The 24,763-nt window shown below is 42.1% G+C and overlaps 1 protein-coding gene across 3 annotated transcripts in view; it reads left to right on the top strand.

Annotated features, from left to right (window-relative positions):
* Window positions 1-24,763, top strand: part of FARS2 (phenylalanyl-tRNA synthetase 2, mitochondrial) — a 362,538-nt gene that overhangs the window by 216,632 nt on the left and 121,143 nt on the right. The window lies entirely within an intron of this gene.

Genomic DNA, 24,763 nt, shown 5'->3' with positions numbered 1-24,763 from the left:
TGACTGTTCCCCATCCCATACCTCCTCCCCACCCCCTGTCTCCATAAGGATATCCCCACTCCACCCCAACCCTGCAACTCCCACTTCACCAGACCTCTAAATTTCCTGGGGCCTCCATTCTCTTGAGGGTTTGGTGCTTCTTCTCTGGCTGAATCCAGACCCCACAGTCCTCTACTATATATGTGCTAAGAGCCTTTTATTAACTGGTATATGCTGCCTGGTTGATGATCCAGTACCTGAGTAATCTCGGGTTAATTGAGATTGCTAGTCTCCCTACAGGGTCAGCCTCCTCCTCAGCTTCTTCCAGCTTTTCCCTAATTCAACCACAGGGGTCAGTAGTTTCTGTCCATTGGTTGGATGCAAATATCTGTATCTGACTCTTTCAGCTGCTTGTTGGGTCTTTGTGGGGGGCAGTCATAATAGGCCCCTTTTTGTGAGGGCTCCATAGTCTCAGTAATAGTGTCAGGCCTTGGGGCCTTCCCTTGAGCTAGATTCAACTTTGGGCCTATCACTGGACCTCCTTTTCCTCAGGTTCTTCTCCATTTCCATCTCTGCAGTTTATTCAGACAGGAACAATTAAAAGTCCAAGTTTTGACTGTGGGATAGCGACCCCACCCCTCACGTGATGCCCTGTCTTTCTGCTGGAGGTGGGCTCTGCAAGTTCCCTCTTCCCACTGTAGGGCTTTTATCTAAGGTTCCTACTTTTGAGTCCTGAGAGTCTCTTACCTCCCAGGTCTCTGGAACTTTCTAGAGGGTTCCTCCACCTCCTACCTCCAGAGGTTGCCTGTTTCCATTCTTTCTGCTGGCTCTCAGGGCTTCAGTAGTCTCTTTCCACCACCCAATACCAGATCATGTTCCCCTCTTCCCACCCCTGTCTCTTCCTCCCTCCCTCCCCCTTTGTGATTGCTTTCTTTTCTTCCTCCCAAGTGGGATTGAGGCATTCTTATTTGGGCCCTTCAGTTTGTTGACCATTTTCAGTTCTGTGGACTGTATCTTGGTTATTCTGTACTTTTTTTGGGGGGGGGGCTAATATCACTTATTAGTAAGTACATGCTATGCATGTCCTTTTGGGTCTGAATTACTTAACTCAGGATGATATTTTCTAGTTCCATTCATTTACCTGCAAAACCCAGGATGTCCTTGTTCTTAATAGCTGAGTAGTATTCCATTGTGTATACTAACCACATGCTCTTCTGTTGTGGGATATCTGGGTTGTTTCTAGCTTCTGGCTATCACAAACAAGCCCACTATGAACATAGTGAAACACATAAAAATTTAAATGGTCACATCCTTCTCGTGTGAGCTTCCCTAGTGTATGGCATTTTCTGAACTCTGTTCTATCGTCTGTGGGTAGCTAATGCAGATGCCATCGATTCATAATTCGTGGGGCCATCCAATACTATTCCACAGCTATCTTCAGAGTTTCTGATTAGCTCCTGAAGCTTTGCCTTTTCCTCTCCAGGTGCTGGTGGTGGCCCTGGCAGCAGTCCCTGGGAACCCTTTTATGAAATCCTTGCAGTTTCTGTTTTCATAGATTTCCTGGCAAGGATCTCCTAACTGCCTTGGCCCAGGGGACTCCTGGTGTGGAAGTGGGGCTGCTGCCCTTGGGATTTCTGAGACAGCAAGTCCAGCTCTTAGTAAAATCCACATGTGCAGTGGTAGAAAACTTCTGTTGTAGTGTTGAGTTGTTCCAGACTTAGAAAAGTAGAAGACTGTATGATAAAATATTATTAATCCCTTTAATTTCCATACTGTAATCAGCTCCTCATTCTAGTCGACCATCCTACCTGAAGGTAGAAAGCCCTTTAAAGAAGACATCTGTGGATATTCTCTAAACATCTTATCCTCACTCAAAATTATGAGCCCTGGGGGTAACCCATCCATGTCCAAATTATGCTATTTGACCTACTTTTATACTATGTCAGTAATATGTACATTCTTATTGGGGTGTTAATTAGGAACATATGTATACTAAATGTGTGTTGTTAAATTATATATTCTATTAAAACTATTAAGAGCTTAAAACTAATTTTTGATGGGTAGAGGAGGAAATTCTAGAAATCTTTGAGGTCAGTGGTCATGACTGGTGGTTTATTTTCCAGTGAACATGGGTAAACATTCACCTAGATCCCTAGGATATGCTCTCTCCACTCCTGCAAAACATGCTGTTAGTGCTGAGTGGAGTCCAATACTACGTGGGAACCAAGCATTGGATGTAAAGAAGTTAAGGGGTCCAGTGTCACATGCATAGGGACTCTGGGTTTTGGATGATAGAACATTGGAACCCCCTTTAAAATGCAGCCACTACCATAACCACAAAGAAAGTCTAAGCCTAGTAAAGTCCACTCACCTGGTTGTAATAGGTAAGTTGGAAAACCACATGACACTAACCCTCCTGTATTAATAGATTATGCATCTGAAAACACAACGCAACATAATACTGGCCAGTGAGCTGTCCATTCTACAAACTCTGTATGAACACCAGTTGGTGAGATTGTTAGTACAAACCAGCTTTCCTATTTCTCTTTTCTCTTACATCTGCTCTTTCCCTTTGCTTAGAAGGAAAACCTGTTTCTTCTTTTAAACCAGTGTGTTCCATTGCTTTTGCCTACTAAATTTCTTTTCATCCCAGGAGGCCTTATGTTGAGAATCTCTTATAAGTAATCAACATATACTTTTAGCTTATCCTTTTCTGTTTTTTCTTATTCCTAGACAGAGAGCTGGCCCTTGCTGGCCACTAGGTTCTGGTGGGTGTTTCTCAGCTTCTTCGTAAGCTATATTTGTCTTGTCATCATAGAGCCTGGAACACACTTCATGGCCTATGGTTTGTGGTAGGATTATTGACTTCACAGTGCTGCAAAAGTGATGTGTATCCAGTAGAAACTGCCTTTGGTTTGGTGTAATGGCACACACCTATGGTTCCAGCCCTTAGGATGCTAAGGCAGTAGGATTGCCAATTTGAGCCCAGCCTGAGTAGTTTGATAAGAACTTGTTCCCAAATCAAGTCAAAATGAAACAGAAACCATAGTGATTTGTGTTCATGTGTACATGTGTTTTCCTATGTTCATTGTGATGCTGGGGATGAAGCATGCTAGACAAGTATTCTACCACCAAGCTACATCCCAGCCTTCAATTTTAACCTTTATCTCCTCTCAGGCTGGCAATATTCAGATCCTTTTTTGTGATGCTGGGCAGCAGTAGGCAACCACAATCCTCTTCAGTGGTGTAGCTATGAATGGAAACAGCCTACACTCTACAGGGGACTGTGTTGCCCACATTAACTTTTGGATGTTATGTGTTGATTTTTTGTCAATGTCATCATATTACATCTCTGAACATATGAGAGGCATTCATCACTTAATTATAAAATATACTTTATTCTACTGTGGGCTTCTGTAAATGCTGAGTGTTTGGTGAGGCCAGCTTTGGTTCTCTCTAGGTCATGTATATTCCAAGATGGTGGTGGAATTCTCATGTATAGGACTGTGTGTGTATGAAGACCTGGGGACTGGAGCTGATTTGCTCAGTCCTGCCCTGATCTGCATGGCCTGAATGCAATTCCCATAAGCTCCTCAGCCTCTTTGCTCCCATGTCAGCATCCATAGTTGGGGTCTGGTGTGAGCTTTGTGGAAAGCACCACAGCATCATTTAACACAATGTCAGCGCATAGTAAATACTCTTTAGTTGGGAGATTAATCATTGTAACATATAATGCTCAGCAGCACTGGCTCATCTTTGCCAGTAACCTCAACAATAAAAAAGTCATTTTTATTTTTAAAAACAGCACAACTCTTGTAGCTTTGCTCAGCAGTGGCATGTTTTTCAGCACCTGCTCAACTTGCAGGCTGGCTTAGGTCACCTCTCCAGATGTGCCAGGCTGCAGCACCATGGGACACATCTGAGAGTGGCAGGGGTTCTGCAGAGATGGGATGCTGACACTGAGCACACAATCGGGAAAGTGTTCTGTGAAAATAAATGCTCCATATATGTCTTTTTGACAAGTCATTTCCAAGTGGCATTTTATTTTCTGCATTTTGTGGATAAATGTGATTTAAAGCTTTATGAGTCGAGATACAAAATATATTTGAAAAACTGAGTAAATGAGCTTGTGGGACCTCAAGTCAGAAGTAAGTCAGAAGTCCCACACAGCTTTGGTTAGAAATGAGAGTGACCTCTGCCGCCTCGCTGCTTGGTCACTTCTGCTGGGTGCAGCTTGCCGGTGTTTCTGCCGCTGCCATGGGGTGCCAGACAAGGCTGAACCAAGCCAGTGAGAGGCTTCCGCACGGCGTGTAAGAAGCCTCAGGAGAGAGAATCTTTTCCAGTTGTCAGTGTTAACAGCTCTTAAAACAAAGGCTCTCTTAAAACAAAGGTTCTCAGGTGTTACATGTTTACTCTCGAGCAAAATCTGTGTGTGTGTGTGTGTGTGTGTGTGTGTGTGTGTGTGTGTGTGTGTGTTTGTGTACAGTTTTGAAATGGTTTGGAGTCTGACAACCGGTACTTCCTCTTGGGTTGGCCTGTGGGCTTGTGAAGACCTTGCCTACATATTTGGGGCTGGTCCTGCTTCTGCCTGGAGCTTACATAACAGCAGGTCACATCTACCTGTGGAGAAGGAACTTGGGGCTTTGCCAACACCCCAAGGGGCAGTGAGATGCTTATGGTGATGCCAAGATTTTCTGGTTTTGAGGAGACTAGGAAGCTTTCTACCATCTCACTTATCGTTCCTGGGGCTTCACTTGTCTCAACCAAGAACCCGGGTGTCTTTCACGGCCTAAGTCCCACATGAGCTGGCAGATCTTAATGATTAGAAGCAGAAACCAATGTCAGACAGGCTGGGTCATAGCTGCATAAGTGTGTGGCTTTGGTGAAGTCAGCCCACACTAGTTTCTTTTCTGTAAGCTGAGGAAACCATAATTTATATCTAAGATGGGTTTTGATCACTATATGTTATAGTGTGTAAAGATTCCTTAGCACACTGAAAGGGTGCAGATATACCAGTATATTTAAAATAACAGTTCTACACATCTAGGTCTTCTGGATAGATATGATGGTAGAGAGGATGCATGTGTAGCCAGTGAACAGTGAAATTTTATGTTTCAGCCTGGAGCACTACAGCCTGGAGCACTACAGCCTGGAGTGCTAGCTCCCAGTTCACTGGGATTTCTTGAGCATCTTTCAGAAACAACAAATATTAGAGCCCCCTTCACCAGTGTTCCCTGCACCAGGATGGATCTGGTTGATTAGGGACTCACATGCACAGTCAGTTGAGAACCCAGCACTATCACATGCTCTAGATTCATGAGGTCATCACCATCTTCTCCAGCACAAAGATCTTCCTTCAGTTAGGAAGTCAGGAGCAGTGGTGTTCCTTCAAATATATATCCTACCTTGTACGGGAAAATTCCCAGCATTCAGTTCACTGAGTGGAGATGGGACCAGTCCACTATGCAGATACATCTGTATCCCTAAACTCCATGCATGGAATTCTCACCTATTCAATGGTTTATCAGTCGGCAGATGTGTAGCTTAACTCTGTTAATTGTTCTGACCTGGTCAGTGCTTTTGTTTCTTTGGTTGAGTTTTTTGGTTATTGCTTGTTTTTTTTGAAAGAAGCAAATTTTTGCTTCTCTTTTGTATATATGTTTTTTTCTTAATCACTACATTTTTTGGCTCTTATATTCATTTTAAATTTCTTGATGCCTAGCACATGGTTTTGTAAAGTCTAAACTGAGTGAAATGTCTAGGCAAGTGGATTTCCCATGTGAGAATAGTAACCAACCGTAAGAATCAACTATGAGAATTTACTTTGGTAGCTTTAAATTATGCTAGTCTGCCACATCTTCTAAAGCAGCACAGATAGGGAGAGCAAGCACAGAAGGAACAAAACACTGGCACAGTAAACCCAGCCAGCTGCACTTGGAAACATTCAGATGGATGAAGGGACTCTGGCTCACACTGATGAGCTTTGCCCAAGAAAGCCACACCCTTGTGTGAGAGAATACTATACCTAAGTGAGGTTTGGGGGTGCACACCCATAGGAAAAGGGAACCAGAGGGACCAACTGGTCCTGGGCTTATGACTAGTATCTCATACTTGACAGTTCGTTGACTACAACAGGAAACCTTCTATCTCTAAGTTACGTTAACCCATCTGATGAGGGCAGACACAGGACAGGACTTGGACTGTCCTCAGCTCAGCTCTCCTCTCAGGTCCTCCACAGGATAAGCAATCTGTGTGCTGCTAGCCATGTCTACTCCACTGCCCCATTGTCCTTTCAGTTCAACATACTGAACATGTTCACCTGTGCAACAGTACAGATTTTCTCTGGTTTGATGATAGACTACTTTTGCTGAGTCCATTCTTGCTCTGAGACCCTCCTGACTTCTCCAGATCCCATAGCCTCTCCTCATTGGCACCGCAACTGTCTCATTTTCCTTGAATTCCCATAATTTTGTATTTGAACTTCATTCCTGAAATTAATTTAAGTGACATCTAAATTAATTTAACTTCCTCATTAGTCAGTATATTCTTGTGAGCAAAATTATTTTACTAATTTTTATATCTTACATGTCTTTGCACATAAAATCCAAAAATATATGTTGAATGAATTAGGATAAGAAAGACTAAGTTTGGTTGATTGATGTCAAAGTATTTAAAGTCACAACATCGTGTAGATATTTATACTTTTATATCCCTATTCAAGCCTCTGAAAACATGGCATCTTGTTTTTATCGATTTAAGTGTGTAAGACTTAATATCTATTGAGGGTGCTATAATCCAGGCTTTGGATGCAAAGACAGACGTGCCATGAGTTTGAAGTTAGCCAGGACTTCATAGCAAAGTTCTTGATTTATTAGATGTGTTTTTTTTTTTTTCCTAGTGCCTTTGCTTCAAGCTAAGAGTGCATTTCCAGTCTTATTGTTCACTCACATTTGTTGTCTGTTGGTTTTTTGTTTGTGTTTTAGTAATGCTTCCCAGGCTGACTTCATTCATGAGGCCTTCCTGTCGTGAATGCCCCTCAGCGGCGAGGCTGGAGTCATAGCAGTTGGTTACCATATGCTGTCTACCACTCATTTTTAAGAGCCTTTGAGAGAGGCAGAGCGGACCCTGTTTCTGAAGTGGACTTATTTCCTACCCTCCATGCCTTCCTTAGAGCCCCCCCTAACTTTTGTAGCCAGGGAATGTGCCCTGTTCCCAGTAGTCAGCATTCTGGAAGGCCACTTCAGGTCCCCAAGAAGCCCAGAAGGGAGGTAGGAAAGGGTACATGAGTCACATAAAGGTAATGACCAGCATTCTGAGAACTGTCCATCACATCTTCAGGCCTGTCCTGGTTTCTGTTACTCCACCGGTGTCTTCTCCTTACCGCCCATCTTCCCCGGCTCTCAAACCTCCCCTCTGGCTCTTTCCATCCTCTCAATCCAGCTTTCAACCCCCTCTCTGTCACAGGCCAAGAAAGAGTGAGCTGACCAGTGCCTCTGAGCATCGGCATGGCTCTGCCTCACTTACCCGCCACAGCATAAGTGACGCAGTGGCGAGCTACGCAGGGGACAAGTGCATCACTGAAGTCCAAGCTCTCTAGCGCAGAGCCTCGGATTTCTCTGCGAACGCCTTCCATTGCTGTCTCGGTGCAGGATCCGGGATTTCTGCCCTCCCAGGTCTCAGCCCAGCAGCATAGTAATTCTCCTAACTCTGAGACTAATTGAGACAGCTGGTGAAAAATAAAAATAAAATAAAATAAAAAGCCAGACTCCACTGCCTACAAATACAATGAGGAGGCAGTCTCCTCCCTTTATTCTCACTCTCCTCAGTCTCCATGGACAGACAGACAGACTGACAGACAGAGGCCGGGGCAGAGTGGGGAAAGAGGAGGTAGAGAAAAGAAGAAGGAGAAGAAAGAAGCTGATAATAAAAGCCTTGGGAAACTGCACAGAAGAAGTTTTGCCCACCAGGTTCATCAGATTCAGGCTTCCCTTTCAAGTGTGAATGGCAGTGAAGCACAGAAAACCATTTGGTTCCTCCGGTTATTTGGGGAGGAAGTTCTGAGAAATGGCCTATAGGAAGATGTTTGATTCTGTTCTAGTCAGACCTAGGCTAAATTTCTCACAACAGTGCTCAGGTAGCAGAGGCTGTTACTGGGGAAGCCAAAGACTCTGGAGCTAATGGAGTATAGAACTGCATGAGTTTGCCGCCATAACAGTGGCTCCAGGGCTAAGGACCCATGGATAGGAGCTGTCACCATCTCTAGACTTCCTCTTCCATCAGTCTCCATTCTCACTCTGTCCTGTTAGTCATTGCGCATCTCTTTCCCAGCTGAAGCTCCTTTTGATGTCTCTAAGTTCTATCTGGAAGGAATCATGGTTGCAGTCTTCTCCTTTGCAGGGATTGGACACCTTACAGGTGTTACAAGAGGACAGATGTGGCGCCTTTGAACTTTCCTTAGACGGCCAGAAGATGTGCACTGGAGGCAGTTTGGCCATCCCCAAGCAACTCACCAGCACTGCCTGCTCTTCATTGCATACTCTAGGCTCATGTTGTGAACTGGACTTTCTGGCTTTTCTGCTGGTGATCCGAACTAGCTATGCTAACAAGGCTAGCAACTATAGACTGTACTTAGTCTCTCTGTCCCTTCTTTCCTGGGGATTTTAGTTGGGGTCTAAGCAGATGACAGAAACCATATTGGTTATTGGGTTTTGGTATAAAGAATTTATTATTAAAACATACCAACCTTTGAGGGAAGAAGAAGGGAGAAAGGAAGGAATTATGGGCTCTGCAGGTACAGAAGGATACTCTTCTATAAAGATGAGGTAGCTGAGGAACAGGCTGACATTTTATCTCATCAGCATGCTAGAGGAAGGCTTTTTTGGAACTGACTATCTAACCTGGTACCTAGCTTTGGTTAGGCCATTTCTGTAGGAGTTAGAAAACCTACAGTATGAGTTCAGCTATTGCTAGTGGCTATACTGATCTTGACTCTGTGCAGACATGGTGCTTTTAGTTTAGACTGTGGATTGATAGATGTCCCATGATAACAGTCAATAGGAACTTTGCTTTGAGTCGGGAGTTTGTGTCTTTACCCTGGGCATCTGTATCTGATCTAGTCCTCTGACTCTTCTGAGCAAAGACTCATCCTCACAGCTGGCTTCTCAGGCACAAGGGGAAACAATTGGTGCTTTGCACATGCAGAGCTGCCATGCTTGGATATTCAAAAAGGCATTTATTAATTACCTTGTCCGCTTTTGGTATATTCCACTTACAGTGGCTTTATCAGGATATGACTCTCATCAGAAGTAGAGGAACATCTGATTGTATTTCATCTCATTTAATTTTCTTAATGACTTGATGGAGTTTTCTGCATCTAGAGAGCTAAAGGAAGCCTGAGGAGACAAAAGAAACAGCACAACCATGGTGGGATCAGCAGATTTGGAGAGGGATTCAGGAAGAGGGGGCACATTGTACGCGTGCTGTGAGGTATGAGTGTGGGGAGTTTGGGGAGTCACATGCAGTGTGTGGATATCCCCCTCTTCTCACTCTTACCAGGCACCCTTGAGCACAGTGCCTTCCGCACTTCCCTTTCCCCATCCGCAGAATCTGGATCACACCATCTGCCATGCTGCTCCGTGAGGATGGGACGTGAGAGTTGAATCTATGGAGGTAACCAGCGTATATGGCAAGGCTGAGAGAAAAGAAACCAGAACATGTGGCCTCAAGGTTGATCCTGTGTGCATATTACTCATTTTGAATATTTTGAAGAGGGAAATTACTCATTAGTGTGTCTGGCATGGCGCCTCTGGGTTGATGATCCGGCTCACTGGGAGCCTCTGAGAACTTGATAAAACTCTAAAAAGCCACATCCTGACCTTTAGTGGTTAAAATTTATAGACTATCATGAAGATCAGGGCCATCGGAGAGACAGGTGTAGGATTTAGTTCAAGTGAGCTAACCACCCTATAAGCCAGAAGGTACCCTGTTGACACTCTCTGGAAGTTGTCATTAGACACCAGCCTGTGAACACCTGCCTTTGCTAGTGAGGAAGCCTGGGTGCAGAGGTCATCCTGTGCTAAGTCAGAGACCTAGGTGTGACCCAAAAGCACTGCCTGTACCATGTGGAATTAACAAATTGGCTCTTTTTCTTACTGTCAGATTTGGCTGTTGACCTGCCATGTGGACCAAATCCTCTTGACTATGTTGCTAGGATTTGTCCTCCAAATGAGTTTACATCAAGGAGACTTTATTTCCTGTACGGAAGGTTCAGTTGTCCCTGGAAACCAGACAGGAAAATATAAAGACCAGTAGTAACTTTGACCTCTACAGTGATGGCCAAACTGGCCTGTGCCCATGGGGCATGAACACATCTCAAACGTAACCACATTTGTACTGAGCGTTTGCTTTGCTCCCCTGCACTTTGGTCTGTGGGTTCTTGGAAAATAGGAGTGAGGTCTGAGTGGTCAGAGCATAGTGGTCATACCATAGGCAAGGTTCATGGCGGACTGAGGAGGTACTAGTTCTTCTGGTGGACACAGCTTGGGCTTGTGTGGGCCATCACAGAGCCCAGAGCCACTTTCATCTTCCTTTGTACTATGACCCTTGGTGAAAATTGCTGTATATTGTGGTAGACACATTTAAATGTGGTCCGGAAGACAATAATAGTTTATATTCATTCCTAAAGTAAGACAATTGGTGTTGTTTGCTGACATAAGCTCCAATATCAAAAACTATAACTTTATGTAAAGCAGTGGTGATTTGAAGGAAAACACAGCTGTACAGACTGCAGCTTAATTTCCCTGGCCATTTTATTATACCCCAAGGTTGTGAGTAAGCATTAATATGCTTCCTTAATTGTCTTGTCTATGTAACATTTGCTGTTTAGAAAATAGGTAATATTTAAATCACACAGCACTGTGTGTAGTAGATGTGGGTGAAAAACGGCATATCCCCCCCAGCCTGTCACCTGCACGTGTCTGCTCTTCTCCATCTCATCCCGTTTATCCTCCAGACCCTCTGATCTTGGCTCAAGCAGCTAAGGTGTTTGCTTCCCTTTGGAGATTTGAGAGCTCATGTTGATTTTTTGTCGTAGCTACCTTTCTACCCATTGATTTTTGAGGTGATAGCAGACTATTCTAGAATTGCTAAATTAGTAAATGTTTTAAAAAGTAATTAATTTGGCTAACACTTCTTTTCCTGGCGATTTCTCCTCAGCTGTGATAGAGACCAAAACTGCCAACATGGTCAGGATAGATGTTCACTGTAGAGATTAGCCTGTTCAGAGGAGAAATGGGGCTGGGAAGAAGGATTGCACACAGCATGGAGGGATCTGATCCCCAAGGCTCATAGGCCATGTGGGTATGGAGGAAGGGTAGGAAGCAAGTCAGTTCCAAGGAAGTCCCCCAAAGGCAAGGTCTTCTTTATTTGAGCTTTGAAAAGCTACTGGAGACTGTGCATAAACCCTTTCAGTTGGTGTTTCTTTTGTTCGTTTTTCTCCAGGGACTTGATAGTCAGCAGATCACCTCTGACTGTATTCAGGCAGATTTGAACCACTTTCTGTAGTTAGCCCCCATTTCTCCCTTCTAGAATAAAACTATCTGTGGGAATGTGGAGCTCTGTTTGTCTGGGGTGACAGTAAGTGAGAAGGACGTAAAGTGGTATGAATGGGAAGAAAAGCACGGCCTGACCATTTGAGGTTGCTGAAGCAGAATACTGATGGAAACAAGCTTACCTGGCGTATGGTTCTGGTGCCTACAGTGTCCAAGCAGAATGGCATCATCTGGCTGCATCACAAGGAGGCAGATGTGTGTGCAACAGTAACCAGATGAGAAAGAAAATCCACCTAGTAGCCTCAATTTAGAAATACTCTCTCTTGGTAAATAATCCAATTACTTATAACTTCCCTCCTAGAAACAAGCATAAATCCCTTGTGAGGTTGCATCTACTCCTAGTGCCCAGCTCTTAAGCATCCCATCTCCTCTGCATACTGCTGTACTATGGAATTAAGCAGCAGCATGTGTTTTAGTAAGGGCAAATCACATTCATAGCAGAGATTCACAGATTAGCTTCCCATTATTTTTGTTTTGGTTTGGTTTTGTAACCTAGCTCCTCCCACTCACTTTAAAGGAAGGAGATGGTAGGTTCATACTTGTCTCCTGATAAACTTGATTAACTGAGAAAAATTCACCTAAAATGCAATGATGGCATGAGACCATGAAGATGCATACACAAAGTTTAGAGGAGGATTTCAATAGTGTGGCCAACCTTCTGCAGGAGCCTCAGATGAAGCCTATGAAGGCTGAGATGCAGTGCGATTTCATAACTCAAAAGATAATTTGATATCGGGATTTTTTTACTTGTGTAAAATATCTTCTGCAGTTACTTCTTTAAAATCATATGTGATATTTGAACAATGATGTCTAAGCCTTTTCTTTCTTCTGTCTTTCTTTTTTCCTTTCTTTCTTTCTTTCTTTCTTCCTTCCTTCCTTCCTTCCTTCCTTTCTTTTCTTTTCTTTACTTATTTTGCCTCCTTAAACTAAAAGGCATCTCTTTTGGGTGGGGCTTTGAGTCTGGTACTAAGTCCCCAAGACCCATAGAGACTCTTGCATCTTCACCCTGTTGAACAAGGGGAACACACCCGATCTTCATTTTTCAAATGATGGCAGTTTCTGAACAATCCTACATAAAGCCTTCTAGGATTTAAATTAAATGTGGGAGCGCTCAGAAAGACTTGAGATTCTGCCTCTCCCCTTTGGCACTCCCTGGAGAACTGGAAGCCCTGTTATAAAGACTCTGACAGTTCACTGAACCTGCAGTGCTTCTTCCCCATGACTCCATGATGAAAGCACTTTGTTTTCTGTGATCTTCAGAAAGAACTGAAAGGTTTTGACAAGGTAGGAAAAACTATAGGAGCTTCCTCCCCAAGTTGGGAGGAATGTTGAGAACTCAGTGAGCCTTGTACAGTTCTTGTAGAAGAAACAAAACCAAAGGTGCTTGAGTAGGCAATCTGCCTGCCTTTGGCCATGGTGTGTGCCTAGAACTCAAGAAAATTAAGAAAGAGTAAAAACAAAGGAACAAAATAAGAAAATTTGTAAAGGTCAAAGCAACAGAGTCATGAGTTTTTAAAAAAAAAATATAATAAACCAAACCTACTAGCCAAATTTAATAAATGGTTTTTATTGGCAGTCACCCAGACGGTTTTAAAGTAAGGGCTGTCAAACATTTGAATGCAGAGCAAATACATAGTATATAATATTTTTATATCAATCAGTGTTTTTGTAAGTTCCATTAGATAAGAACACAATCTTGTGGACAATAAACAGACTAGAAGTACTTGTATATCAGGATAATTAGCCTAAGAGGTACATTTGAAAAGGAAATGTCAGGGAAGGCACCACAGGGATAAATGTTAGATTTGGTCTTATTTACATAATTGTTAATTAGGATGAATAGAGTTCTGGAAAAAATAGAGGGAACTGAGCCATTTTCTGTGAGCCTGTAGTGGACTGGATGTTTATGTCTGCACAGAATCCATAGTTAAAATCCTAACCTCCAGTATCACTGTGTTTGGAGATTGGGAGTCTTAGTAAAGTAGTTAGGGCATGGGGATGGAGCCCTCAGAGATGGAAGTAGGTGGCCTGTGGACGCAGCTTTGTGATGAGAGCTTACTCACAAGCATGAGGACCTATATTTGGGAACCCTGTACCACATTACTTCTAGCAGGAAAACCAGGCTGTATCACAAGGGCTGGTGGAGTTTGGTAGCGGTAGAGACATGGGAGGATCACTTGAATCTAATGACCACCAGCCTAGCTATAAGTTCAGTAAGAGACTCTATTTCAGAACAGTGGGAGATGTGGGATTCTGACTTCTAGGCAAGTCTGGTCTACAGAGTGCGTTACAGGACATCCAGGGATACATAGAGAAACCCTTCTTGAAAAACCAACAGTGGGGTGGAGAGTGATAGCTCTGGCAGAATGTAGCCTTTTGTCTGTCTCTGTCTCTTTGTCTCTGTCTCTCTCTTAAACATACATACAGAGACAGACAGAGAGAGAGAGAGAGAGAGAGAGAGAGAGAGAGAGACGGAGAGAGGAGGTGCCTTCCAGCCTCTTGGTGTGATTCTAAAAGTGTTTGTTATTTGGGCCATCAAGCTGCAGTGTTTTGGTTTCAGCAGCTACAGCTAAGACAGAGTTCTCAGTTTTAAGTAAAAGGCTCTAAAACTAGGCACTAGTAATGCAGTCTAGCTCTGGTAGATGTGATTTGACCTTGGATCTGCGCCACTTTCTGAATGCTCTTAGGCAAACTAGTGAAAGCTCTGTGATTCAGGTCCCTTGGGAACACTGTGGGACTAGCTGTAGTATCTATCTTATAGGACTGCACTATGCATTAATGAGATAGGGCACATAAAGTGCCTGCTTAATACACAGCACCCAAGGGATGCTAAGGATAGTTAAGAATATAATCGAATTAAAATTCAAGGGGTCAACTTAGGAAAGGTTTAAAGCTAACTGAAAGTCATCTTGACAGGTGCAGAAATCTGAAGAACTTCTTATGGGAACAAGACCCTTTAATGTTGGACTGCTGGTCAAAGTTAGTCCTTATCCCCCAAACCCAAAGCAAGTGTCATAAGTAAATGGAAGGAAATTTGGAGGTGGACTTAATTATGATTGACAAGAGTCAGTAAAAGTGCATAGTAGAGGGCAGTGCTCTGTCATCCTGACTCAGGAATGCTGAAGACCTCGGATAGAGTAAGGGAAGAGGATGGTTTCTGTGTAGAATAGAACACTGGACAAGGGAACACCAGGCGTGCTGCTAGCTGAGCTTACAGGGTGGTCTTCCTCAAGACTGTTTACTGAAGGGGTCTAGGAGGCCCCAGCAAGACAAATTCAGTGTCAGCAGGTCTTGCCCTTTTCTCTCCCCTCTTCCATGTAAACCATAGGTTATATCCGAAAGCTAGCCACCAAGGTCTGTTTCCTTATTTGGATACTTTCTTATGACACATTTGTTCCTGAAGCTGACTTCCAAGGTTCATCTATCAAAAAAAGAAAAAAAAGTCCATCAATCAAAGTCCCCTGTTGACTGTTCTAATTAACATGCCCAAGCAAAACACACCAGCACATTTTAGCCCATTCTAACACAGACCTCCCTTCTTTTCCTCTTGAAATCACACCTGCAGTGTCATTTGCTGCTGTTTTCTGCCTGAGTCAGAAATCAGCCACTTTACTTTTCTTTCCCACTTCATAATGGATCTCTCTATAAAGGATCTCTCTGTGAAAATAGGTGTGTGGGTGTGCTTGTGCCTAATCCAGGGTGCAGGAGTGAGTGCCCCACTGTGCACTGGTCTCTTCATTTATGACATATTCATAGACACTAGAGCTTGTCATTTTATTATAGAGAGAAAACAAAGCAGCCTTTGAGGATTGTAACCTCAGGAGAGGCGGGAAACCTTTGTATTTAAATGTGGGAGAGAAGTCTGACGCAGGTACCAAGCAGTATACAAGAGAGCTGTTAAACAGAATTTCACATTTACACCTTTTATTTCATTCTCCTTGGCAAACGTAAAATTCAAAAGTGACCATACACATCTATTACACTTATATGTCCACTGGGCTGGCCAAATCAACATTTTAGCCACAATGCTGCTGTCTGTGCGTTCATGAATGTCACTCGTATTATCTATCTACACCACTAGGCGTTGGTCTTGGTTTGCCATTAAAGGACCCAACCAGTTACCTAGAGACTTGGATGTTGTTCCTTTATCCAGACACAGAAAAAGACAAGCCATAGTTGCTCACTCCCTCCAGAAGGGACCACAGGAAAACCAAGTAGGGTAGATGGGGTATTGTAGTCACTCTTCCTGTTGCTGTAATAAAATGTCCTGGAGGGCAGGGTTTATGGTGGTCCACAATTTTAAATTCAAGTCTGGCATGGTAGTTAAGTCCTGGTACCCAGAGCTTGAGGTAGCTGGTCACATTGGATCCATAGTCAGAAAGTAGAGGGAAGTGTGCCTGGGCTAACCTGGCTTTCTTTTATACAGTTCAGGATTCCATCCCACATAATAATCACACCCACAGTTCATAAGTCTTCCTGCCTCAACTAACATAACCAAGAAGCTAGTCTTTCAGGTGACTGGAGATATCATCAAGTTTACAGAGATTAACTATCATGGTTAAGGCACAATCAGCAACTAGGTAGGGCAATCTTAACATAGATATGAATCATCTCAGAGTTTGGGACACTACAAGTCAGCCATCACTGGGTTGACAACTTCTGAGTATTTAGTCCATGCCTCTCATCCAGCTTCTGCTGGTTCTCTTCACCTGTGGCATTCTTTTGCTTGCAGACATGTGGTTCCAATCTCTGTTGTTATCATCCTATGATTTCTTCCAGCATTTGTACCCATGTCTAAAATAAGGATTTCTCCAAATTTATAAATATAGTCGTCATATTCAATTAAGCCAATCTGATAAATCTCCTTTAATTTTTGCTAGTTTTTTTTTTTTTCACTCAGTTCTGTTCCTTTAGTGAACCCTGACTAATATATAGTTGGCTTTTGTGTAGGTTCTATGGATTCAAACTCAGGGTCTATTGTTTCTGTAGAAAGTACTCTTACCCACTGAGAATCTCTCCTGTACCCAAAAGGAGAACTTTAAAGTTAAGCATATCTGATAGCTACTGTAAGATAATGATGGTGCTTTGATGCATACTTCATAATTAGTCATATTTTTCACACTGTGGGTACATGTGTCCATGTAAATATGATTTATTAACAAAATATGTTTAGATTTGTACTCCCTTAGTATAGTCATCCCAGAAATCTATATTTGAACTATATGCCGAAATTGTGACCAATCCACATTGATTTAGGGTTTCTATTGCTGTGCTAAAACACCTTGACCAAAAGCAACTTACAGAAGGAAGTTTATTTCATGTTACTTCCAAACAACCAGTCCATAATGGGGAGTCAGGTCGGCAACATAAGCAAAGTAGGTAGTGATGCAGAGGCTGTGAAAGCCACACACTGGCTTGCTTACTTAGTGGGCTGGGCCCTTTCAAATTGAGCAGTGGTTGAGACATTGCCGCCCCCCCCAGACTTGCCTACTGGCCAGTCTTACAGAGTCATTTTCCCAAAAAAGACTCCCTGCTCTCATGTAAGTCTAGGTTTATGTCAAGTTGACAAACCAACCAGCACACACAGTGATTTAGTTCTTACTCCAAGCTGTCAAAATCTACTGGCTTGTCTGTCTTAGAAGTTCCTGAAAATAAGTTCTTTAAGGAAGCGTGACTTAAATCTCACATTTGCAGAGATCACACCCTCTTACTCAACAGTTGAGTCCAATTGATGATGCTTCATAGGCTGCCCATCTTAGCCTCCTGCAAAACACAGAACCGATTAAAATTTAAAGAGGATATTAAGAAGACAAGTCATTGTCCCACTGCCTCACTTTAAAAACCACATATTGGTATGGACAAGAGACAAACTCAAACACAAAGCAGAGAGCTCTGACAGTGGACGTGATGGTGTAGCCCTTATGGTGCACCAGGACTGGACAAGCTGAGTGTGGCCTGCTATTCCAGAGCCTGTACTCTGCTTGAATGGGAGAGAGGCCCAGAAGTTCTGTCAGCTGTGGCCTCTAGCTTATGTGGAATCTTAATCCCTGTAACAGAGCTGAGCAGATAGTGCTGCTTTACAGGGATGATGTGAGTGGGCACAGCTTCATCAGCAGGGACCACTGGGCAGACAGCCAGACCACCATGACCACCTCCATTTAGAGCCTAGAGTTGCAAGTGAAGGAACCCACAGGACTCTAGGCCAGCAAGCGTGACAGAACATTCAGAGCAGTCTAGTCTCTCAGCCAGGAAGAGTGTGCCCACACATCACACACTTCTCAGGATGCCCTACATTAGCCTGTCAGCCTTGTAAATGAGCAGTCGGGTTTTAATTGAGGTGGAGTCAAAAGCCATATTTAAAACAAATGCCTCATACCTTCAAAGAAGGAATGATGGAGGGGAAGTAAGTGTAAAACAAATAAACCATCCGGAAATTGTTAATAGAGGGCAAAACCATAGACATGAAGTATGAATAGTGGTGAGAAGGAAGAAATTAGAATCTCAGAAACAAGTCAGAGATTCATTGAAGCACAGAGGGAAAGTAAGCAGGGCTATGAGTCTCCGGTAAGGGAGAGGTAGATAAGCTATTGAAAAAGTCACCTGTAATGCAGACATGGATTAAAAACTTCGGAAGGTCACTTAACAGAAATGGAAGACAGGCTCAAGAATGACCGCAGACGGTCCTGATACTGATCCAGGAAACAATGGAAGAATGAATGAGCAGCAGTGCCTGGAATCTTTCAGAATTAGAACAAGACCCAGGCTCTCTGTTGAGGGCACACTCTGCAAACGGAGCGGAATAAATAAAGATAAATGCATACTCAGCCTCATCAGAGGCAGACTGCAGAGCCTTAGGGATAAAGACGCAGCCTTCCCAACTGTCAGGAAGGAGAGACATATTACCTGTGAAGGAATAGCACTGACTGACAGCAAACTTGTCATCATTACTAATAGGTACCAGGAAATACTTTCAAAGTGCTGAGGCGAAACAACCACAGCCCACACTTTGTGCACTGCCAAATTATTTAAGTGCAGGGGGCTTTCTATGTGAAATGCTGAGACGATTTGCCCACCACAGACTTTTATTGGGGTAAAACTTATTCAAGGATATTTGTGAAAGAGAGTAAAAGAGAAACCCAAGTACTATGTCTATATGCTAACAGTCCAAAGGCCCAGGTGTCACTAATTCAGCCCCCAGCTAGTGATGCTCCTGGGACGAAATGTTTAGGAGGGAGGAAGTTAGGTCATTGTAAAGTATCTTGAGAAAGAGATGGAAACTCCAGCCTTTCCTGTTTCCCTCATTGTTCCCTGGCTGCCACAAGGTGAGCAGTTTTCTTCTCTACTTTCTTCTGCCCTAATGGCACACTGCCTTACACAGGCACAAAGACAGTGGGTCAGGAAGCCATGTAGTGAAATCTCTGAGACTATGTGCCAAAACAAGCAATCCCTCCCTTTCTGTCTATCATTTGAGGTATCTTGTCACAGAAAGGAAAGCTAAGACAGTAAGAAGGATGTTAACACCGAGAAAGGTGGAAGACTTTGCTCTGCTTCATATGTTTTCTCCTCCTCTGCCTTCTCTAGTGTTCAATCTAAAAACTATTTTAATCACTTTTCATCTGGGATAGAAGAAACTATGAAATGTATTTCAGCCAACATAAACAGTTCTCCAAGTGGACATGGCATCGGACTGCCTTGTACATTCATATCTGGCTGCTCATGTGTAGATTAGTGTGGCTCTCAGACCTCACTAGATGTTTCTTTGTTCAGTGGATGATAGTTACAACAAAAACTCACAACTACTCAAAAAGCAGAGTATCTATGAAATGCTCAGCCATAAACAAGGGACCTACATCAGAGGCCTTTACCCCCAAACTCAGGAAGCTTGTTAGGAGAGGGAGCAGAATTGTTAGAGCCAGAGGTGAGGGAAACCAGCAGTGAAACTGTCTTCTGAGCATGACAGGCTTGCTGTACTCATGTGCTCACAAGGGTGCTGCCTGTACAAGGCCAACCCAGTCAGCATTCCAGCATGAGGGTAGAGGAGGTCGTGAGTCCTCACCCCTAATTGAAGCGGTATATATGGTTTGATGGCTTCTAGGGGAAGGATAGTCAGTTTTCTTTGGGGCTTGGGCCCTGATAGGTTAGCCTCACTGTGGTGCATAGTCCTACACCTTTGAGTATATAGGCAGCACAAACTTGGGGGTAGAACCACAAAGTTGAGAGGAGAAAGGGTACATAAGGGAGGAGTAGAGGATGAACATCATCAAAAGCATTTCATACATGTATGAAATTATTAATGGATTCATGAAATGTTGTATATATTTAAAGTAACTTAAAGTATAGTTATTTAGTGTCTCTACTCCGTTCCTAAATAAGACAAAAATCTTCATTTCCTTCACCAAGCCCTTCCAACATTCTTTATGACAGCTATCTTAAGTTTTATCTTTTTAAGAAACAAACACAAAACAAGTTATTTTGCTCAATTTTAAATATTTCTATTTTTCATTATTCATGTGCACGTGTCTATGTGGGACTATGTACACGGAGTGCCAGTGTCTGTGGGGGTCAGAAAGTGGCTGTGTTAGATCCCTGAAGCTGGAGTTTCAGGTAGTAGTGAGCTACTCAGTGTGAGTGCTTGGAAGCACTCAGAAGTTCTGAAAGAACAGCTCTTTCAACTACTGAAGATGTAATAAACTGTTATGTACCTAACAATATAGATTCAAAGACTGATGTAAAACTGATAGAATTACCATGAGAGTTTATGAAGTGATAGCAGTGGGTAATTTTATTATCTGTTATTAGAAACTGATAGGTCAAGAAAGATTCAGCACATAAAATGTAAGAGATGTAGATTTGTAGGGTGCACTGAAGAGAGGGAGTTCTATGTGTGAGTGTGTGTGTGTGTGTGTGTGTGTGTGTGTGTGTGTGTGTGTGTGTAGAGCTCTGTGCTATAGAGCAAGTTTCAAAATACTATAAATAATTGTTATCTATGTTTCAATGTCCATGCAATTAAATTTGAAAATAATAAGAGTTATCTTTAAAGCTGGAGGTGTAATTTCATGATAGCTGAATTTTTATCCCTAGTACAGAAATATATCAATATTTATATAAATATAAATATATTTTATAAAAAATACAAATATTTAAATGAGTGTATTTGAAAACAAAAGGAATTTATTGCTGAATAATGTAAAAATAGTGACATAAAATACAAATATTTCATGCTCAACAATGAAAATACAATATTAAGCTCTTCAATATATCTAAAGATGTATTTAGATCTTATTTAAATGTTGATTTAAGGGCAAGAAAGCCTTCAAACATATGAATTAATGCTTTACATAGAAGAACAGATGGAACACAGTGAACCAAGAAGAGAAGAGACTTCAAGCCAGGCTTGCTCCATGCCTGTACTCAAGGCTGAGAAACAAGCAGAAGGTTCTCAAGCTTCTGGCCACCCAGCTACAGATGAAACTGAGGGGGGAGATTAAGATTTTTTAAAACCTGCTAACATTCTCATTTCTGTCCAATTTAATACATGGTGTCTGGAAACTGAACTTTTTATTCAATCCCCAGGTCTGGAGACTGCACTCCTAAATGAGTCAGCCTGTGATAAGAGAAGCAATGGAGTAAGGTTAATGGACTTGGGGCATAAGGTATTAAAAACAGTAAGCATCCTCTTTAGAAGTCAAGCTCATGTAGCCCAGAGAATGTGGAGAATTTCTACTTCTAGAGTCCAAACTGCATTGGCAAAATTGGGTCATAGACAAGCACCCTATGGCACAATCAATTCAACTGTAGTTCACTGGGCATTTATCTGATGGTGCTAGGCTTCCTGGATGGGCAAAGCATGGTAGCTTAGAGGAAAAAGTGAGACTTGAACTCAAAGGGTACACTGAATAGTTAGGAGGCCTAGGGTGGGCATGGGGCCACGAAAGCACATAACTCCATGATCTTCCTGCCCTGCACCAAACATGGATGAACTGCATTCTGAGATGTGCTAAGCATCAGTAACTGCCATAGAGAAAGTAAAAATAGTGACATAAAATACAGATATTTCAAGCTTAACAGCGATCATACTATATTAAGCTGTTCAGTATATCAAAAGGGGCATTTAGAGAGACATGCTCTAAAGGGTGAAGTGTAGAGAGCTCAAGGATGAACCCTGTGAGATAAAACAAGGGTTGTGTTCCAAGCCCTTTGGAATAGCAGCCATCATGTGAAGATAAACAAGCATGTGTCATGAATGTTTAAGTAACTACAAAGGCTAACTCCAGCACACAAAGGTTTGCTTCTGGAAAGTCTATTCATAGCTTTTAATTAGTTTTACTTTAATACTCTTTGATTTCATGTTCGTGTGTGTGTGTGTGTGTGTGTGTGTGTGTGTGTGTGTGTGTGTGTGTATGTGTGTGTGTGTGTGTGTGTGTGTGTGTGTGTGTGTGTGTGTGAACTCTTTTGCATGTGGAGGCCTGAGGTTAACGGCTGTAATCATTCTTCATCACTCCTCCATCATATTGAGTCAAGGCATCTACAGAAAGTCCGGAGCTCTCCAACATGGTTAGTCTTACTAGGCAGCTTGTTCTAGGCTGTGCCTCCACCTTCGGAGGATAGCTAGATTATGGGCTAGCATACCCACCCACTGTTTTTATGTGGCCTTGGAATCCAAATTCTGCTCCTCGTGCTGGTACTGAAAGCACATTAAACCACTGAGCATTTCCCCAGCCTTGTTTTAATTCTTTCCTGCTTTGCTATGATCTGCTATGTGCCAGTGCCAGAATTAATAATGAATTTATCAAATACTTCCTTCTTATAAAATGATCATGGGTTGTTTTTCTTTGCATGTGAATTATTTTTGGTTTGAAATCATTCCTGTAATTTAGAGTAATCCTTTATACCATCCTGAAGGTTTATGTTAGCATACATTTTAACTGAACTGTGTGAGGACATGCTTCTTCATGTAGGCTGTAACAGAACTTCATGGGCAGTTTTCTTCAAATGTGTGCAGGCCTTGTCTGATGTTGTCTTTAAGCCTCAGAGACTGGAATGAGCTTGCCTCCTTCTCTGTCTCACGAAATACTTAATATAAAGAGAGTAGTTCTTTTACCCTAGACACATTATAGAACCGCACAGTCTCACCTTCTGTTGTAAGAGGTGAAAAATAACTTCATTTGATCCATAGTTGCTGCTGTGTCTTTTCTATTGTGAGTAGACATTGCGTGTTTAATCCAGGTTTTTTTAATGTATTATTACAGTTCTAAATGTGAAGAACCAAGCTAATAGGTATACGCTTTTAGGCATCGTTTTAACTTTTATAATTCAATATGACTCAAAAGTTCTAGGAACTTCTACCAGTGTTTTTATTTATTTATTTTTTTTAACTAAAAGCCAGTGCTCGAGCCTGATTCTTACAGGACAAGCATTCTGTCACTTCGCTATTGAGCTGTTCACAACCCCTGCCCCATGGTATTTTGGTGGTTAAGCATTAGGAGGCCCATACCTTGGGAAATGTGGCTCATGTCATTATTTACAAGTAAGTCAAAGTCCTGTTGAAAAACACTTGATGTCCCATTGATATTGACCAGATAGTAAAGTAAGTGTTCCCTGTCTTCATCCCCTTTGCTGTTGCTGTGATATAATACCCTGACAAAAGCATCATAAGGATAGTTACTTGAGCTCACACTTCAAAGACAGCTCATCATGAAGGGAGTCAAGGTAGAGGGAGCTTCAAGCACCTGCTCATATCAAATCCACAATCCAGCTCATGTTCTCATATACAACCCTAGGTCAAAGCTCCGGGAAAGGGAATAGTCCTGCCCACATTAGCAGGTCTTCCCACCTAACAAATAAAAGTACACGTACGTCTCCACAGATGCCCAGAGCCATTCTCACAGGTGATTCTCCAGTTTGTCAAGTTGGCAACACCAATCTTTATACTCCATTTAGTTAAACTAGTACTTTAGACTTCTTATGCTTCTTAGCTTCAATATTAATTATAATGCAACTAGTTGTGTGGATTGTTCCTTTTACATGCATGGGGTTGTAAGCTACACTTAACTATACTCTCTATATAAAAAACTATCTTGCAGAGAGGAATTCAACCTGACCATATCACTGTACTGGCTTGACCACAGGCTGCTAGCACAGATGCTCTGTTGGGGTACCTTCCCCCATTTCTCTGTGACCTTGCCTCTTATCAGAATCCAGACAATACAGTACCTCAGTCTCAGTCTCTAATCTCCTTGAATTCCAATGTTTCTTGAGAGAAAAGGGAAACAGGAAAAGGGAAAGCCTCATGCATAACCACAGAAGTGCAAACTGCTCTCAGCATCTCCAGGTTGTAACTGCAGCATCCTGACTTCTCTCTAGAGAGAGAAAGCACAGGATGCTTCTCAGTCCAGGATCCAGGGGATCTGCAGAGAGCAGCCACACTGCAGCTTTGTGACAGTTTAAAACGTGTGTTCTAAACTGACTCATTTGTTTGACAACTTATTGATATTTCAAGTTCAATATTCACTTATGTATGAGTCTTTAGTTCTTCACAGAGTGTGCCATTTAAAAATGTTATATGTCTTCTAATCAATGATTCACCAAAGGGCTTATAGTAATACCAGATTTAGCATAAGTCAATTTATACATCTGCCCATTTCGAAAATGCACAGATTTATGAGATATTCTTGGAGGATTTTTCAGTTACATTTTGCAACATTTCTCATTGTGGCATTACTTATAAAGTCTATATGTTTGTGTCTATACATATATAATTATGATATACATACATTCGGGCATGAATACAAATGCAGCATCTTTGAAGCATACATAGATAATTTTAAATATTTAATACAATGATGAACAACTGAATTATTAAACCAAGAATAAGTGGAATAAAATGGAGGAAATAACACATTTGTGTTTATCACATCTTTAAAGCATAATTAAAAAATAATATCTAAATAATGGCTTATCAGCCCAGTCCCTGGTATTAATAACTAGAAATTATAACAGAGAATGGCTTTACTAATTGAAACTCAGTTTTGACAAGCTCTTACTTATATCCCTATTAAGATGGCTTCCTGAAAGTAACTCAAAAAGTTAATGAGTCCTGTGTTAATTAGATTTGAACTTTTTTTCCTGGGGTATTCAAATAAAAAAAAAAGCCAAAACACAATATATTCAAATTG

The sequence above is a fragment of the Micromys minutus genome (genome assembly GCF_963924665.1).
Source record: "Micromys minutus genome assembly, chromosome: 1".
Lineage (NCBI taxonomy): Eukaryota > Metazoa > Chordata > Mammalia > Rodentia > Muridae > Micromys > Micromys minutus.
The sequence above is the reverse complement of the archived record's forward strand: the minus strand, read 5'-3'. Positions and strand labels throughout refer to the sequence as shown.